Consider the following 15,512-nt stretch of genomic DNA (forward strand, 5'->3'; position numbering starts at 1 on the left):
AAATCAGACAGAGGGATGTCTTTAGGCATCTGTAGAAATATGCTGAAAAATATGACTTGTCCTGGAATTTGTATTGAAATTTATCATTCGAAAGTCTATGTAGGCAACAGTTGCTTGCAGTAGCGGCTGTGTTTGGGGTGGTTTTTTCATCTCTCCGTGCCTGGAAGAATATGATTTTTCTTCTGTACATAGATATCTTGCCGCATCGTATGTGTATCCAGAAGCTGAAACTGGTGCCGAAAGCATCCATCCATCTGGCAAACACAGTACTTTGCCAGAACTTAATGCACTGCTCTTGCTTTGGATCCCAGGGAGACTTGCAGCTGGAATTTAAAGTTCTGGTTTTGACACAGGCAGTAAATGGCCCAAGAGCAAGGCTGCTGGTGCTTTTTGCTATCCTGTGGCAGCTGAAATCTGGGAAGGCAACCAAACTGGAATCCATTTAGCACATACTGGAAGAGCAAGGACAGGGCATTCCCTGGGAGTGCCTCTCATGCAGGAATTCACCTCATTTCTTTGTCCAAAATATCCTTGCCGCTTATTCCTATGGAAATGCTGCAAAGCTCATCTGTTTTCCTAGGTTCGTCTAGTTTTCTGATTGATAAACCACCACAGGGTGTTTAATTTTACTTCTAATTTGTGAAGATGGTTTTGAATGAAAAAATGTATTCACACAGCCATGGATAGGCATCCCTCTCTTTGCAAAACCCCAATAAAACTTGTCTTGGTACCTGAGGACGTTGAAACATCCCCACGGCCGTGCCTGCTCTCAGCCAGACCCCCCACTGAGCGCTGGGAATGCGGTGATGGCCGCGCTGTGGGTGTCCCACCAACACAGAGCTTACCCAAATAAATGTGACTTGACATATCAAACATGAAGCTGAAAAATTATTTGAAATAGCAACTCATTTTCAAAATAACTCAGGATCTGATTTCACGGCCTGGGAAGTCAGATCCTGTACTAAACCGCACCGTGCTCCAGTGTGCAGCTACTCACAGCTTCCTGCCCAGAGCAGATCCTGCAGGCACCATCCTCCTCAGGCATTTTCCGTGCTTCCTTCCAGCTTTACCTACTGCTTGTGTTTGCATTCAGAGTAACCAGGGCTCTCTTCCTAAGATGGTACACCCATTTTCCTCGGGGTTTGAGCTTCTTTTGTTGTGTTTTTACTCCGTGAGCTGGAGTTCACAGGAGTGACGGTGTAAAATCAGAATAAAACTTCTCACACCTGTCAGAGCTCATAGTGTGTGCAGAATTCCAGGTGTTCCTTGGTTATTCTTCGGGAGTTGTTTTAACCTGGGGTACAGGTTGCATTTGAATATGTTGAGTTTGAGTTGTGAGTAAATGAATAGTTGTGTTTGACTGCAGAGGAGCAGCCAAGCTCCTCCTTGGGACAGCTGGATGAAGCATAGGAAGAAACACTTTCCAGGGGAACAGTGTATATTTTTTAAACAAACCAAAGGCCTTCTGTGTGACATAAACAAAACCGCTGACCTACGAGCAGCCAAAGGGGGAGGTCATTTGGCTCTCCTGGTGCGTGCCTTGGGATGCGGCAGCCGCACAGATGAGAAGGCTGGTGCATGGAGTGAGTGAAAACATGCACATTGTGTCTGGAAAGGCACGATGCTGCACAGCGCCCACATCTACCGTCCCCATTGCAGTATTCTCATGACAGCAAATAATCAGCCAAAATCTGCTTTAAGTGGATTTGCTTTCTGCACAAAGCTGAAGTCACTCTCCTTTCTTTTTTTTTTTTTTTTAAACATTTCTCACAAAAATATTCCCGGACAGGAATCTTGCATAAGAAGCCTTAAGTCTACTGACTCATTTTGAAAGCTACTTTATTAGCCCCTACGTGGGCTGATAAGCCTTGGCTGGCGCGTAAGGACACAAGGGCCGTGCATTGTTCTGCAGCTCAGCCCCATGCGGCTGGCAGCCTGGTCTTGATCCAGACAAGCAATTAGAGAATTTAACTTCCTCCATAAATGCTCCTGTGTGTGAGGCCATATATTTGGGGCATTTCTCTGCTCAAAAGGGAGCTAACCTTCTGAGCATGTTGAATAATTAAAAGGTATGGCAGAGACCTCTGTGGGCAGCGTCACATCGATTTGGGTGAGTATTAGCAATAATAAAGGGTGGAAGAAAAGCACTTGGACCCAGCCAGCAGTCACCAGCCTCAAGCCACTGTTCCCCCTGTGTAGTTGTTAGTCAGTTCTGCTGTTAATATATTGCACCATAACAATGTCCTGCGGCTGAGCTCTGCCCAGTAACACCCTGCAAGGAGGAAAGGCGGAGGCGGGTGCGCGGGTGCAAGAAGCACCAGCCTGGGGAAAAGGGCAGGGTGTTGCCACTGTTGCAGAAAATAATGGGAGACATCACCCCGGGGGTGGGTGGGAGGAAGGTGGCAGCTTGGGAAACCCTGGGCTGTGCGTGCTGGCACAACCCCCAGCAGGAACTGGGAGGCTGGCTGTCCAGGGATGGCTCCACAGGATGTGTCTGGAGAAACCAGAGTCCCCAGATGGGATAAAACAGGGCTGGAAGAAAGCCGAGCACATCACCCATCCGTGTGGCACAATCTGTGCTTTACCTAGTCCCAGAAGCTTTTCTGGGTGTAAACTTATCCTAAAAACTGTGAGATTCCCCTGCAGGGACCCCTGCTCTGCTCTGGCTCTGCCCTTGTAGGGCAAAACATGCAATTCCAGTGTTCTTGTTTGTCTCACAACGGTGATCCCTGGATTTTGCAAAGCAACTCCAAAATCACTAGCTAAAAAAAAAAAAAAAGGGCAGTAAAAGATACACTACTGGGAGAAGATGGCATCAGAAAGGTGTTACTGGTGGAGCTAGCTGGGCAGCTGGTACCTCTTGCTCCCTGTGTGCCAGAGAGAGACCTGAAAGGGGCGATAATATCAAGAATGACCCCAGTCACACGCTGTCTGATTGAAAAGGACCAAAAAGTAAAACCAGATCCTTTTCAATCAAAGAAAGGTGTATTTCAAAGGGCAATTCAGCCATGCTGCGGTAGTTGGCACTGCACATCAGCCATCTGGCACAGCACTCCAAGCCAGGAACCTTCTCTTTGTAAGCTGTGTGCATTGTGGCTTTTGTACAGGTTAAAGCACCAACAAAGAGGCTGGTATGGCACAGAGCAGGAAAAGAGAGCCCTACCAAGCCCAAATCTGCTAGTTGGATCAAACAAGAACAAAATGTAACAGGGGAACAGGGTTGGGGCATGGCTTGAGACCCTTTTTTGAGGGTGGTCGCTGTGCCTTAGTCCCAGCTGCCCCATCGCTGCAGTGATGCTGTTAGAGAAGGGAGAGGGAAGAGTGAGACACAGCTACAGCAGCCTCAGAGAAGTGATTTTATCTTTACAGCCATGATGATAACATGGGTTGCAACAGGATGGAGGTGATCCAGCTGGGGCCAGTCATGCCCAGGCAGGGCTGCAGGAGCCTTGCAAAGCTCTGGGTTATCACTACTTCCCTCGCAGAGGCACTGGCTGTTTGCACAGGCACAGCTTGGTGGCCGCCCGGGTGCCTTTGATCACCCTTGTTTGCTTTTGGCCTCTCTGAAGCTTGAGCCTGGGGAGGGAGGTGGCAGCAGCTCCTCTGGGGACCAGAACCCACCCCAGTTTGCAAGACATGCCAGCGGGGCCAGGCGTACCCACAGGAATCCCCTTCTCCTGCTTTCCACATGGCAATGGTCTTCTGGACAGATCTCCTTTTTGCTGAACCTTGTCATTCTGCACGGACTTGATCCTTTTGGCCTCAGGCCCCAGCCCTTGCTGGCCGGCAAGCTCCTGCTATGACCATGTCCTAAAGCGTCGGGCTGATGGGGGCACGGGCCAGCACACCTGCGTTCTCTGCGTCTCCCTGGGAGCAGCAGCTGGGAAGACTCTGCAGCAAAACCCTTTGCAGAAATGTGGCTGTTAATAACCCCTGGTGCTGCCAGTGCCTGGATGGCACGGGGACCGCGGTGCAGCCACAGCCCAAGGCCCTGAGCTCTGCACAGATGCCCGGCCCTCAGCAGGCTGCTTCGGCCCCATGGGAGCCTTCCTCCCGCTCCTTCGCCAGCCTCGATGGTGCTGTGCCCGGCCACGGGCAAACGCAGGGAGCCACCAGCCCGCTGTGTTTGTGGCGGTCCTCACAGCAGCAGCGGATTTTCCTTCTTCAGAGCAAAAATCCGCTCCCTGGTTCCTTGACAGCAGCAAGTTTCCAGTAGCGAAGTGGGGGCCGTGATGAAGTGGCTGTAAACTGGTGAAGCGCAACTGGAAGATGGCTTCGCCAATTGTGCTCCCTCCGGGAGCGCTCAGGGCAGGGGAGCAGCGGGCAGCTGCCCTGCCCGGCGGATCCCACCCCCGGCCGCTCCCAGACACACTAACGGGCGCAAAGCCGGTTCAGCGCTGGAGGAGGAAGGGGCACGGGGAGGACAGTCGCTGCCCGGCGGGGCTGTGCGGGGGGCAGTGCCCCCGGGCCGGGGTGAAAGGCTGCGCACTGCCCGGGGCTGGGGGCGCCGCACCGCGCTCCTGCAGCGCCCGCGGCCAGGGGGGGCGACGGCCGCCGGCAGCGGGTGCCCCACGCCGGGGCCAGCCGCGGCTGCGGGGGCGGGGGGCGGCCGGTCCCGGCGCTGCGCGGATGCCCCCGGCGGGGTGGGGGCTGGCGGCGGGGCTGCGCGGCCGGGCAAGGCCATTCCCCCCCCACCCCCGGCGCTGCCGCCAGCCCCGCAGCCGTGCCGGGGGGCGCTCCCGCCGGGCAGCTCCTCGCCCCGCCGTGCGCCGGGCAGCGGGCAGGCCCCGGGGCGCCGCAGGTCCCCGTTAACCCGCCCGGGGCGGCGCCGGCAGCCGGCGCGGTGCTGGCTCGGGCCGAGCGTGGAGCGGCCCCGCGGCGCAGGGCGGGGGGTGGGAGCGGGGCCGGGACGTGCTGCCCCCGCTGCGGCCCGGAGCGTCTCCTAATGCCGCAGGAATGCGGTTATGTCACGGCCGGTCCCCCACACGCCCTGCCGCCGCTCCCGGCCACCGGCACCGCGGCGGAGGCACGAACTGCGGCTGCGAGCGGCCGTACGCCCGGACAGCCGCTGCTGCGACACGGTTACCCCGACGTTTCGCACGGTACCTGTCCCGTCTGCGAGAGCTGCGGGCAGGAGGAGAGGAAGGTTTTTAAAAACTTTGCATTTTCCTTATGTAGCTGAGCGTTACCGGGGGCGATTCCTGGCCGTGCACGGATCCTCCGGGCTGAGCGCAGCGGGCACGGTGCACCCACGGCGGGGAGCGCCCCAGGCTGGGGCCCTGCTGGGCTGCTCTTCCTGAAGGTTTGTATTCCTTCTTCCAGCCGAGGAGCTTTATTATTACAGAAAGAACATGAGATTTTTACGAGTGATTTTACAAATTAGTTTCTCAAATGGTTTGCAGCAGCGCAAGGAACGTTGCCGTCATTAAAGTTCATAGAAAGTATCAAATGCTCCAGTGCTGCAAAGCTCCTCCTTGTGCACCAGCAACAGAGTGGCCCCTGACTTGTTTAGATGCCTGACCCTGAACCACTGCTCGCCATCCCTCCGCTGCAGCCACACAGCCACCCGTCCTGCCCGGGTACGCATCGGTGGAATGAGCTGGGAGCTGCACCAGCAGAAACCCAGCTACAAACATGATTTTAAAAACAAATAACTAATTATTTCCATTCACCACATTTAATCTGGGCTCATGCAGAAATGCTGTTCATCCAATAGTCCAAAATATGTCACGTATTAGGAGCTAAAAAGTCCAACCCAATGAATGAGTCATCACCCAGTGGATGAAATCCCATATCTTCATGGCTGCTCATAAATAAGACAAGTTCAACTTTATAGTAAGTCATAAGTAAACAATGAACTATATGAAAATCAGAATCAGCTGTGTTATAACTGAATGGGCACGGTGCCCACGCAGAAATGAAAAGCGAATGTGATACCATCATCGTTTGGCTTTGGAATCTGAACTTTGGGCTGAAACTCCTAACAGGGGGTTTGATGTATGTAGCAGGGCAGTTGGACATCCAGCCCTTCGAGGCCACTGCAGATGCCTGTTTGCAATAAACAACACGTTATCCTGGCCGTTACCACTTCTGAATGTAGCCTCAGATCCTGACGAGCAGATTTTCTGAAACTATCTAGTATCTTCTTGCTGCAGCTCAACATCTCCAGGCAGTGCTCCCGTGCTCTCGCAGCCCCCTGCTGCATTGCTGCTCCCTCCTAGGCAGAAAAGAAGGGCAGCAAAAAGCTGCTCCTTTACCCTGGGATGAGCATCGGTGCACCCCATGCATCCCCCACAACTGCTGCCCTGAGTGCTGGGCTGGATTCATACAGCTGGCTGGGGTATTTTTGGAGGGGGGTTGGTTTGTTAATAGCAATTTGAACCAGCATTGCGAGAGAAGGCAGGAAATAGCAGAAAGTGTTTATCAACCTCTGCCTCACTATAAAATTAACAGCATATAAAACAGCACTGAAATGACTGGAAGCCTGACCGTGTGGTGGACAGCACGGTGAAAGGGCCACGCAAAAGAAGATGCGCTCTCGACACAGGGAAAGACTTCAGCACGTCGCAGAGAAGGGACCATGAGCAGCGGGGGCAGCTGAAGCCACCTCCAGGTTTGAGCTGTGTCATGCTCCCGGGGAGGGTCTTCCCCAGCCACAAGCAGCTCGTGGGGCTGCAGCCGGCTTTGCAGGGGCATTTACTCCAATAAAAGCATCTGTCTGCTCCTGAGGAAGAGAAGCATTTTTCTATCTTGTCAAAGACTTTGGGAAACGAATGTTTTTCTCTCCCGTCTTCTCACATCCTGTTTGGGTTAACAGACATCATCGGAGCATCGCAGGAAGCAGATCCTCGGATTTTTGGGAAAACCAGGATGTGCTTGGGCAGTGCTGGAGGGGAAGTGACAGGTGAACAAGGCTGAGCAGCTCAGAGGATTTTCAGTTTTCATTAGCGTGGCACCGTGCAGGATACCATTGGTGACAGAGGCCTCCAGAGCTAGCTGCCTGAAGAAAGCACTCCGGGGATAGGTGCTGGGCAGAGGAGCAGCCTTTGAAGACTTGCAGGTCCGTGTGGGTTTGGTGATGCACGCTGAGGTGGAGATGTCCTGCAGCTCCCTCGCCTTAACCTTCTCCCCTTCAGTGCAACAGAGCCGCTCAGGCTGCCATTAGAACAGCCATGGGGCCAGGACAGTAGCTGTCCGGCTATAGGAAGGGGAGATACCAAAACAGTTTTTCCCTGAGAGAGCAAAGCTCCAGCATCTGCCAAAACACACAAGGACACAGCCTGGCTTGTGACTGTCCCTGCGGAGCAGGGGCTGGGGCAGATCGGGATATCCGTTCTACAGTGACGCGTCTAGACATGGGGGGGAGATGATGCGGCAGAAGAATGAAAGCCCAGAAGAGTCACAAGTCTGGTCGCAGGCGCTCAGCCCACCCCAGGGGATGCAGCATCTCATGCTGGGGGACAGGGCCTGGCTCCCTCCCCTGGGGCGCTCCCACTGCCCCCCCACCCCCCCCCACCCCCACCCCCCCCCGCCTCCGACTGCATTTCTCTAAAGCGCTGGGAAGGGCAGGGCCCTCTCGGGACTCCACAGATGGTTTCCGAGACCTCTCGGGAGACCTCCAAAGAGCTCCTCGGGCTCCCTCCTTCCTGACGGTCTTCAGCCCTTCGGCTTCGGGCGAGAGCAGCACCGCGCCCCCGGTGCAGGCTCTTCCCACCAACGATGCTCTGAACAGGGCGGTCGTTTTATTTTCTCAACCCCGTTACAGTTGCAACGGGACAAAACATGGATGTAATCCAGCCAGGGACTGCACAAACCCAAGTCACTACTTTCTGTGCAGAGGTCCTCCATGAACATTCTTTTTTTAACATTGGAAAATTATTGTACCTTGTTAATAAAGTTCTGTAAATGGATGAATAATTTCCACCAAGGAAAGAATGTAAAACTTGCATCGGCACAACATTACTTCTAATCAAGTGATCTCCATAATTCTCCAGAACAAATGGAACTTCATATTTTCCATATGTAACCATCTTTGTCACCCAAAGCACTTTGTATTCAATAAAAATACCAGCTTTCATTAGAGAAAAAAAAAAACACCCTCTGGTGCGCAGTTTTCCTGGCATTGCACATCTCTGGTTCCCTCACTCAACATGTTTAGAATTAAATCACAAAACCTTAACTCACCCTCTAATGATCTGTTTGTTTCCAGATTCATATTCCCATAATATGTTTGCTGACAGCAGTTGGGCTGTTTGACAAAAGACAAGGAATTTCTCCCAGCGATGTATATTCGCTTCGTTCTGGTACGTTACAGGGGAAGGGTGCGGGCTGTATGAGCTGTCACCAATAACGTGACTGTAAGACCGAGCGTAATTTATTTAGTACAAACTAAATGTTTATACTGTGTTCTTTGTTCCAAACATTATCGCTTCAACATTCAGCTTTTTATGAAGGGAGCTGTGAGAAAGGTTGAGCTCTATTTTGAAAGGATTTTTAAATTCAGCATCGCTGTGAGTCAGAGCCAAACCCTGATGCATACAGTTCTCAGGAGGAGGATAGTAAAAAGCTGCTCCCCTCAGTTTCAGGCACTTCAAAATTGTTCTTTTTGACTTTGTGTTATGTGTTAGAACAGAATAAAAGCAAACCAAGTCTTGAAAGGGCATATTGTTTCAAAATAAATCTGAAATGTTACACCCCAAGTAACGCTGAATGCAGTACTTTGACATTATTGCACTCTATACCTTTCTCCCACCCTTAATCCGTTCACATTCATACCGATTTCACAAAGCACTTTGATCTCAACAGAAACAAAACATGCTGGGATGAAATCTGGTCCTACCAATATGTCCTCAGCCTTTCCCACCAGCCCACTGATGGATGGGGCCAGAAAGGTGTCCCCACCTTGGTGTCCGCACACAGCCACGCTCCAGGCAGCAGTGACAAGCAGGTGTTATTTAATGAACTGGTGACACCCAAACACAAACCAAATAAATCTAAGCCTGTCAAATAGGTGACAAACCTAATACCTGGAGAGCCCTGGATGTGGTCTGCTTTAAAAGCAAAATTTATCGCATATATTTCTGGGTCTAGTGCAAGTTTCTCTGCCAGAAGGATAGCGGACATTGTTAGTGGCATGAATAACCTCACCCCATAAAAACATTTGCCGCTCAGAAAAGACAACGAGAACAGGGAGAACAGCGAGGAGGATGGCAATGGTACGGGAAACCCACCTTGTAGCAAATGGCTTTGGGAGCCCAGTCTGCTGCTGAGAGGGTCGAGGCCAGATGTGGTCACCAGGGCTGCGGTGCCTGCATGGGGAAGAGCAATGTCAGAGGAGAGGGACTCACCGAGCAGCTGCGCACGAGGGAAATACATTTCAAACAAGAGCAACTTGACCTTGTGAATAACTGCCCTTATCCACCTATTGCGGTAGATTGTCCACCTCTCATGGAGAAACCAATGTCAGATGTTTCTCTAAACCACACGTATTTTAAATTGGAACGATATAAGGTGGTTGTCCCACCTGTTATATCATACCTCATCACTGATTTCACAATCCCTATTTCCTTGGGGTAATTTGTTCTATGAACAAGTTTTACTCCTAGAAAGAGTATCTTACTATTACTTCCATTTTTTCCAGCAACTAGAATTATCCTTATTTGCTTACTGCCAAATATTTTAGACAAAACAAATGAAATACCTCCAGGTTTAGCTGAAGAAAGGAAATCCTTTCTGCGGACTCCCCTTTGCTCCCTGCTGATGTGGCGACTCGAAAGACTGCAAAGTCCCGCAGCAGCGCGCGAGGGTGTTTCTCTGGGATGTGAAGCTGACCCTCCTTTATTACAGATAACAGCTTTATGGCACAGGCTTTGTTCTGCTTTACCAGTGCCCTGTTTTCACAAGGTGTTTAATGAATAAGGCTTTCAATTGCAAAAATACAGGCCAAGATCAGGAAGGCAAATGACCTTTGTGCTTGTGATTGCATGTTCACATAGTTACGCTTATTTTCTTCATTAACATATAGGTATCCCTTTTTAGTTAACACGTTTTATTTCATGTTAATAGGCTTTTTTATTGTGTTTAAAAATACAGAGGAAAGCAGGAAAAAAAAATCCCATTGTTCTCCCACATGTTTGTTTTCACTACGACTGCTAAGAGGAAAAGCCCTTTACAAAAACAGGATACAGCAGAGCCCTCTGCACCGCAGCACTGTGCACCCGCCGTGCGCTCGCACACTCTGGGCATGGTTGCAGTGGTAATTGAAAGTCCATAGAAAATCATAAGTAAATGAAAAACATCAATGGGAGTTTTATTACCCGCTTGAATGGGAGTAGCATCAAGTCACTACTGAATAAAGCCCACCAGCCTGGGCAGGTTCTGCTCCTCTTGGATGCATTGCCATCTGCCTACAGGCATTTTTCCCTGCAACTTCAGTTATGGACAACAAGGGGTGTCTGCAGGGCAAACCGCACTGTTGCAGGAAGGCATCAGGCCAACAAGGTGCATGGCAAAAGCACCGCAGCCAGCATCACTTGCTGGCTGTCCTAAGAGATGAAACACCAGGGGACCCATCCGATGTCACCTACCTCAGCTGCCGCCTGGCCCCAGGAGATGCCCCCAGGTCCCCCATCGGCCCCGCTGAGCAGCTGCAGGCTGTCTCTGGGGTGCCGCAGGAGTGGGGCTCCCTGTTACATTTATACTAATGACTTTTCAGAGCTCCTCTCAACATATCCCACAGCCTCCTTTCCCCTCATTGGGATTATTGCTTCCCCTGCTTGGTTTTCTGCCGGTCGGCGGAGGGGTCCCCCGCTGTGCCAGCAGCCCCTGGGAAAGGTGCCGGGGCCAAGGCAGGAGGACTTGCAGGCTGTGCTTGCTGCTAAGCGCATTCCTGTGGGCTATTGTTAAGAAAATAATAACAATTGCTGCTTTCTTTCTCCCCACACTTTAGCATTTGGAGGAGTTCATGCTTCCAGAGAATAACACTGACTTGTTCTCCGTGATACCGAAGAATAAATCAAGTGCGGTTACCAGGAGATCTGCGTTTCTGTAATCAAGAGCCTCATCTCTGGCCAGAAAGTACCTTGTGGGAATCGGGTTGTAGCAACTGGGAGGCCAGTAAAGAGCAATTTGAGCTTTTCCGACTCTGAAACACGGTGATTGCAATTCCATTCGCCTGGTGAGAAACTACCGCTTAGCAGCCATCCGCCTGGCAACCTCCTTCAGTCACCACCTCAAGACCATTTCAATAATAAAAAGAAAGCCTCAGATTTTAGGGAAATATATTTTCTGGTTTCTTTCTAAAGAAAAACACGTAACACCATAAGAGTTGAGGGGATTCTTAGGGCAAGGGGAATGATATACTACTTTAGTTTTAATTTTATAGGGATGTGGTTCTACTCGGTTTTCTTTGAACTAAGTGTAATCCCTCTTTCTTTACCAGAAATGATCATGGCTTTTGATTCAGCCTTGATTTCTGAACAAGAGGAATTATTACTACAATGTAAATGATATGATAAATGTTTATGCAAATCCTTCGATAAGACTATACCACCTTATTACTGCAAAATAAACATTCAAATTACTGACACGGTGTCTTTGAACCAGTGAGTGTTTGTTATCATTTGATAAACTGAAGAGCCAGGCAGACAATATGGATTTAGCACAATGAGATATGCCTGGTATTACTTAGAATCAGACCACGGTGTTTTCAGCTCAAGGAAAAAAAATAATCCATTTACACCAAGAAGGTCTCTTATTGTTTAGAAACTGCAAATCGACATCCCATGCTTTTTGCATTTATTGGTACATAGCAGCCCATCGTCAAAGGACAGGATTAAAGCATATGGCTATCATTCCTTCCTTGTCCGGGAGAAATAAACCCACGACACCCTCCCTGGCTGCATGCAAGGAGTTCAGTTACAAAACCATGTTGTTCCTGAAGCCTCAGGATCCACTGGCCGGGTGTCCCAAAAGGCAAGAAATAGCACTTCCCCAGGCGTCGTTAGGACAAGCTGGTTCTGAGCAATCCTCTTTCCGAGAACGGATCAGGGACAATCCTCCCGGCGCTCTCTCCATCCCACGGACCATTGCTCCCTGCCCTCGCCCCCCGGCCCCAGCCCTGGGGTCCCACACCATGCCCAGCCATGCCACCCCTGGCACCTACCGGCCGCCGCTCCCCGCCAGCCCCGCCAAGCTGATGGATGGAACTGCCGGGCTTGGGCTGGGCAGCTGCTGCTGTCCCAGCAGCGGGAGGTCACCAGGCTGCTGGTTTGATCTTCAGTTCATTTTCCATCTGAGAAGTTTAACTCCTTCACTCCCTGGAAGGCAAAATACCGGCAGGGCTGGCTGCGCCGCTGCTCATCCCTTGCTGGGTGCCCAGGCACACCTTGCACCAGCTGCCAAACGCAAGGATGCACACCTGAGCAAAACCGGGATGGGGGGGGGGGTGTCAGCACAGGTGGGTTCACCCTTAGACTTGGGGGTGAGTTTGCTGCAGAGAAGCCCATGGTGAGATCCTTCTTTTAACAACTTCCACCCCCAAGCCCCATCCCAAAGCCTCCCGTATTCCCACACATTCCTGTGGCTGCTAAATCCCTGCCAGAGACCCCGGGGGCTTACACTTGGGAAGGGAAGGGGAAAACCTTTGACAGCACTTTTTTTGCTTTCTCACCAAGCCCCTGGGAAATCGCAGAGGGTGGAAATCGCTTCTGGCAGAGGAGAAATCCAGATCTGCGAGGGTGTGCTGGGAGGTGGCCCTAAAATGTCCCAGCCCCAGACCTGGTGTCGGGAACCCCCAGCCAGACCTAGCCTGGCTGTGTCCATCCCTGGGCACCCACCTCCCGCCATGCTCCAATCGGACAGGGGTTCCTGGGGACAGGGACAGGGTTTGGTGGTCCAGCTCAAGATGAAAGGGCGTTTGCTCATGCAAGCACAGAAGGAAGGAGATGCCTCTACCTGGCCCTCCCAGCCCACAAGGTTTCCAGCTCCCCGTGCACCAGCAGTGGCCCCTGTGTCTGGTACTACCGTAATGCATAAGAAGGGAAGGGCCAGCCACCAGGACTTGAAATACTGCTATTTCCAGCAAGCAAGATACATAAAAAGGTTACGTGATGGTGTCAGCCCTGACCTCATGTTCCTCTTGCGCTTCTCTGCTGTACAGCTGTTGAGCAATGGAAACTTTCTGCATTTCAGGGCGCTGCTTTCTGTCCCCTGTTCCCCCGCTGCAGGCTCACTCGCACCTTTGGCCACCACGCGTGCCCCGTGCAGCCTGCTCAGAGTTGGCAGATGGGAATTCTTAGGCTCCTGCCCCACAGGAAACTAAGAGAAGCCTGGCCCCGGTGAAGGCTTCTTCCAATGCCACTTGTTAGGCTTGAAATCATGGTTCAGGATGAACCCTTGCTGTTGGAGCTGCTGTCACATGCGGGGCTGGCCTCTTGCCCTGCTGCGGTGGCAGCTGGAGGAAAGGGACAGGCATGGACACGTGCCAGCTGCAGGGGGATGTGCTGGGTGGGCAGGCTGCAGGTCGCCACAGGGAAGGCCACGCACGGCAGGGGCAGGAGCAATTCACGGGGGCAGCAGGGCCAAGCTGCAGTGGAGGTTTTCTCACAGACCTGCTGCGCTCGGGGGTGTTGCAGTGCCCTGTGGGCACAGCGCGCCCCGGCCCGGGCACCCCACACTCTGCGCTGAGCCCAGCTGCTGCCCACCCCCACTTACCCTCCGCATCCCTTCCAGTGCATCAGCCCACGCGCCCGCAGGAATCCGTATGGGTCCTCATCGCTGGCAACAAAGTGCTCAGAGCAAACAACAAACACGAGGCTCCTGCAACTCACAGCTCCGATGCTGGCACATCCCACCCCACACCCTGCGCCTGGGCTTCACTTGCAAGCTCCCAGGGCACTGAGCCTTGATTGCATCCAGTGCATTTCAGCCCCATTACAAATAACATGAACCCCAGCCAGCCCCTCCAGGGGGGATGTAGCCATCAGATCTCTTCCTGTCCAGGTATTCCCAAATGACCATCAGCACACCCCGTGGCCAGCCCCCTTGAGCACCCAGGCACCCCCAGTTACACCAAAGGTGATTTTTTTTGTCCCCAGTAATAGGAGCCTCGATGAAAGTGGAGCTCGAGCAAGCGAGAGGGAGGGGAGAGGCACCTTCCTGCCCTTTTCCCAGAGCAGGAGGCTCTGACTGCAGCACTGCAATTCCAGGTGACACATGGCATCCCCCGGGCTTCACCGTTGATGGCGCATGAGACAACGGCCGACACATAATCCCCAGGCAGACACCCTTACCGAAGGGCTGCAACAGCTTTTCATTCATCCCTGAGATCCGCCCCACTATGCGACTTGACTTAAAGGCCAACATCTAAGATAATTTTTCAGATCTTGCTCTGGAGGGAGGGCAGCACTGGGGCTTTTGATTTCAAGTATGAAAAATACAATTATGGATAATGATGCCTCTTGCTGCAGCGCAAGCAGAAACCTTTTTGCGTTTCATGGCTGGTCCCTGTGTCCTAAAGTAAAAGAGGGTTTCTGCTTTCATTACAAAACATATTTGTATTTCAGCCTGAAAAGTCTTCTCATCTGGGAGCTCTCTAGCGGCCAGCAGTCTCTCCTGCATCTGGTGTTACTTAGCCAGCAATTTTTCTTCTGCATTGCCTGGGGGCCAAAAGTACTCCCCAAAAGGCGAAACATGGGTTAAAATTGTTTAGAGAACAAAACTCCGTTAGAACGTTTTATTGGAGTCCAGGGAAATTACTTTTAAAATACATACACATAATATTAGCAGCAATAACATACTTTTTAAAAGTCCACTGTAAAAGTAATGATGTTTCAGAGCGGAGCCAGCGTTTCAAAGCCATCTGTATGGAGATCACACCAGACGCATGGTTTATGTTTCCACTTTCTGCGGTGTGAGAGAAAATACGCTGCTAAACGTACTTACCTTTAGCTAATGTTTGCTAAACTGGGGTAGTCTGGCTGTGCAATTGCTTGAACTCAGAAAGCTTCACTGTCACAGAAAGCCCAAACTGGGTTTTTTTCACTTACAGGCTTCTCCGCTTGTACCAAACCAACCCTTCTCAGTCCTCGCTGGGTTCTGCACTACGATGCTTCAATCTGCTGTTATATTTAAATTATTATATGGTGACTAATTAATCTAGGACATGAATAGCAAATGCAGGACCTGTCCCAGCAGCCGTCTCACAGCGTTGCATTGCCACTGTTTCAGCTCACCTGGTGACCACCACCCTTCCATCCTCCCCTAGAGCTAGGTGAGGGCTGGAGGTGCCCGTGGCCAGGGAGGGGGCTGGGATGGCCACTGGGGAGCCGTGCCAGCCACCCTGTGGGACCCTGCCCCATGCCTGCCACCGGCACAGGGCAGCTCCAGCGCCCAGATGCCAATTATACAGTTGCACTAGTGGCATCTTAGCTGAAAACAGAGAGATTGGGTTCCCTCCATGTGCATCCCTTGCAAGCAGAAGCAAGGTCTCCTATTTTTCACCTGCCCACCAG

This window comes from Falco biarmicus, chromosome 4, assembly GCF_023638135.1.
Source record: "Falco biarmicus isolate bFalBia1 chromosome 4, bFalBia1.pri, whole genome shotgun sequence".
Classification (NCBI taxonomy): Eukaryota; Metazoa; Chordata; class Aves; order Falconiformes; family Falconidae; genus Falco; species Falco biarmicus.